This window comes from Ambystoma mexicanum, chromosome 12 (assembly GCF_040938575.1).
Source record: "Ambystoma mexicanum isolate Mex_15411 chromosome 12, UKY_AmexF1_1, whole genome shotgun sequence".
Taxonomy (NCBI): Eukaryota; Metazoa; Chordata; class Amphibia; order Caudata; family Ambystomatidae; genus Ambystoma; species Ambystoma mexicanum.
In genome coordinates this window covers 287,601,675-287,606,190 of record NC_090936.1, presented here as the reverse complement: position 1 = coordinate 287,606,190, position 4,516 = coordinate 287,601,675, and positions in this window count along the sequence as shown.

Here is a 4,516-nt window from a genome sequence, read left to right as displayed (position 1 = left end):
TGAGAAGGCTAGTTCCCATTAGAAAAATGGCCCTCTTGCCCCTAGTGCCCAAGTCCTGCATAATAATAGCCTGCTCAAACTGAGAAGGCTAGTTCCCATTAGAGAAATTGCCCTTTTTGCTCCACTAGTGGCCAGGTCCTGCATAATAATGGGAACTAACCCACTCACACAAAGAAGGCTAGTTCCCATTAGAGAAAATGCCCTTTTTACTCCACTAGTGGCCAGGTCCAGCATAATAATGGGAACTCGCCCACTCATACTGAGAAGGCTAGTTCCCATTAGAGAAATTGCCCTTTTGCCCCTAGTGGCCAAGTCCTGCATAATAATGTGAACTAGCCTGCTCAAACTGAGAAGGCTAGTTCCCATTAGAGAAATGGCCCTTTTTGTCCCTAGCGACCAAGTCCTGCATAATATTGGGAACTAGCCGTTTCAAACTGAGAAGGCTAGTTCCCATTAGAGAAATTGCCCTTTTAACCTCTAGTGGCCAAGTCCTGCATAATAATGGGAACTAGCCTACTCACACTGAGAAGGCTAGTTCCCATTAGAGAAATTGCCCTTTTTGCCCCTAGTGGCCAAGTCCTGCATAATAATGTGAACTAGCCTACTCAAACTGAGAAGTCTAGTTCACATTAGAGAAACTTCCCCCTGACCTGCAGAGGCAGAAAGGTCCTCTCGTCTAATGGGAACTAGCCCACTCACACTGAAGCAGCTATTTCCCATTAGAGAAATGGCCCTCCGACCTGCAGAGGCAGAAAGGTCCTCTCGTCTAATGGGAACTAGCCCATTCGCACTGAAGCAGTAATTTCCCATTAGAGAAACGGCCCTCTGACCTGCAGAGGCAGAAAGATCCTCTCGTCCAATGGGAACTAGCCCATTCGCACTGAAGCAGCTATTTCCCATTAGAGTAACGGCCCTACGACCTGCAGAGGCAGAAAGTTATCTCTTCTAATGGGAACTAGCCCACTCACACTGAAGCAGCTATTTCCCATCAGAGAAACGGCTCTCTGACCTGCAGAGGCAGAAAGGTCCTCTCGTCTAATGGAACTAGCCCACTCACACTGAAGCAGCTATTTCCCATTACAGAAACGGCCCTCCGACCTGCAGAGGCAGAAAGGTCCTCTCGACGAATGGGAACTAGCGCACTCAGACTGAAGCCGCTATTTCCCATTAGAGAAACAGCCCTCCGACCTGCAGAAGTAGAAAGGTCCTCTCGTCTAATGGGAACTAGCCCACTCGCACTGAAGCAGCTATTTCCCATTAGAGAAACGGCCCTCCGACCTGCAGAGCCAGAAAGGTCCTCTTGTCCAATGGGAACTAGCCCACTCACCCTGAAGCAGCTATTTCCCATCAGAAAAACGGCCCTCCGTCCTGGAAAGGTCCTCTCATCTAATGGGAACTAGCCCATTCACACTGAAGCAGCTATTTCCCATTAGAGAAACGGCCCTCTGACCTGTAGAGGCAGAAAGGTCCTCTCGTTTAATGGGACTAGCCCATTCATACTGAAGCAGCTATTTCCCATTAGAGAAACGGCCCTCTGACCTGTAGAGGCAGGAAGGTCCTCTCGTCTAATGGGAACTAGCCCACTCACACTGAAGCAGCTATTTCCCATTACAGAAACGGCCCTCCGACCTGCAGAGGCAGAAAGGTCCTCTCGATGAATGGGAACTAGCCCACTCACACTGAAGCAGCTATTTCCCATTAGAGAAACAGCCCTCCGACCTGCAGAAGCAGAAAGGTCCTCTCGTCTAATGGGAACGAGCCCACTCGCACTGAAGCAGCTATTTCCCATTAGAGAAACGGCCCTCCGACCTGCAGAGGCAGAAAGGTCCTCTTGTCTAATGGGAACTAGCCCACTCACACTGAAGCAGCTATTTCCCATCAGAGAAACGGCCCTCCGACCTGGAAAGGTCCTCTCGTCTAATGAGAACTAGCCCATTCACACTGAAGCAGCTATTTCCCATTAGAGAAATGGCCCTCTGACCTGTAGAGGCAGAAAGGTCCTCTTGTCCAATGGGACTAGCCCATTCACACTGAAGCAGCTATTTCCCATTAGAGAAACAGCCCTCTGACCTGTAGAGGCAGAAAGGTCCTCTCGTTTAATGGGAACTAGCCCACTCACACTGAAACAGCTATTTCCCATTGGAGAAACGGCCCTCTGACCTGCAGAGGCAGAAAGGTCCTCTCGTCTAGTAGAAACTAGCCCACTCACACTGAAGCAGTATTTCCCATTAGAGAAATGGCCCTCTGACCTTTCTGCCTCTCCAGGTCGGATGGCCCTTTCTCTAATGGGAAATAGCTGCTTCATTGTGAGTGGCTAGTTCCCATTCGATGAGGGGACCTCTTGCTCTCCTGTTTTGTCCTCAACTTGTCCCAAATGTACTCTTTCTGATAATCTTCAAAACAACACTTAATAGCCAACCGTCACAGTGCATAACTCCTCAGTGGTCTCACAATATTTCTGCTGTCTGATGACAAATTGATAACAAGCCAAAACGTTATTCCCCTTCTCGTAATGCTTATCCATCTTGGCTATGCATATATCAAACTGAGTTGGTTGCCCATCTCCATGCATTCATGTAGTTTTAAGAAATTGTTGTCCAGCCTGACCTCAACAATGAAACAGTGCCTCTTTCTTTTTACTCAAATAATTATGACCATATACAGCAAACATATACCATTGGAATCTTTCTTTCGATTTAATAACCTAGGAATAACCCAGTGCCTGGTATATTTACCCTAATCTCTGAATTTGTTTCTGTTGCTTCCCTATTTTCGTGCCCTTGGTATTTGTTACCTTGTTCACGGGGACAAATGTCTGTAATCTCCATTTTAAGGTGCAATGAAATAAACCCTCTCAGAGTAACAGCCAATTGTGCTACGGCATGCTCCCTTCTTTATGTGTGCAAGTGTTTCATTTGGTCGCTACACTGCATGTGGGACGGGCACAGCACGGTGCGCATTGAAGGCCTTACGCTTGTTAAATTGCTAAGCAACAGACATGTCAACTCCTTATCATGTCTCAAATTGCCAGGTAACAACTGGCAACAGCAGACAATGCGTCCTTGGATCACGTGTTCTGTCGTGTAAATGCACAGCTATGCTGCTACGGGGCTTCCTGTGTCCTCATAGGCTCACGCACAGCCCAGATGCTCCTCAATACAGGCCTGGAGTTTCCCAATGAGCCACCATTCGACTGCGCAACTAACCCTGTACATGCTCAGCCAGGGCAACCACAATCAATGGCAAGTGCAGGGTCTTTGTAATTGCCGCAACTCATCACCAGTTAAGGAAGTGAACCAGTGTTAGGAAAGATTTCATATGTGTATGTAATTTTCCCTCCATGTGTCAACCCCCAAACTTTTTGCTGCTGTTTAGACACCACTGACTGACTTTGCCAGAGAAGCACAGCCTTCAGCTGTACTCCTCTGGGCTGTCGCTCACTTTTTCATGGGGAAACTGACATGCCCTTAAGACAGTCACTACTGGGAGACTTTGTTTCCCTTAGTCCTTTTCTCATGTTGCAACTTTTGTGCAACATGTAACAAGTGGGCAATGTATCTTACCATACAGCACACTTGGGTCTATAGTCATTTCCAAAGGCCCGCTGGACTTTTTATGCACTGTGCAGATGTGTCATGGACAGGACTGGTGGCAGCTATCGTTTCGCATTATTTTTAACCCTTACCTTCCATGTTAACCGCGTTAAGCGCGTTTGGCACGAATAAGTGGCCTGGCTCTAAAAATGGCCATGCCACGAGGTTCTTTGTCCTGCCCTTTGGCCATCTTGTCCCTTCACCTTCCCCAGGTCGAGTCGACCCGAGCCAGTCCTTATTTGGTCATGCATTTTCCCGAAATTCTCAAAGCTTTCGCGCCCTTCTGCATGCCTTGTGTGTGTGCCTTCAGGATGTGGGCTGGGATGTCTGGTCCCAATACACATCCCGGGTGCCAGAGAGTCTGGAGTGTCCTGAATGCCTGAGACCACCGTGGTCTGTGATTGGTCCACGAATGGAGTGAGTGTTTGTTAGCAGATCTGCCATTGGGTCCTCACCGTTTTGGCGCAAAGGCAACCTTGGGTAAGTGGAGGCTGGAAACACCACTCCCAGGTCGATCTTCTGAGTTCTCACTGAACAGAGGATAGGATCCAAGTATCCTGCAACTAAGAAGCTGAGTAGAGGAACCGCTGGTGACCCGCTGGAAGGTTTGGCACCCTGAGCCCGCTGTCGTCCCGTGGGACCCCTCTGCATCTGGTCGTCCTAGAAGGTCTGCGAAGACGCTTTGACCCATTGGAATAGTGGGACCAACTATTCTCAGAACCTTGACCAAAACCTGCAAGTAAGCTTTCTCGGAAGTGTCCCTGGGCTAACCAGTGGGCAGACCAGCTTACGGAGGACATTTGCTCTGTCTCTGCCGTCATTTTGAGGAGGCCCTCGAAACCTGAGATGAGTGCACCCTGACCGGAGTAAATACGGTTACCGTGCTTCCCTGCTGCGGCAGCGTCCTTTGCAAGTCCACTGCA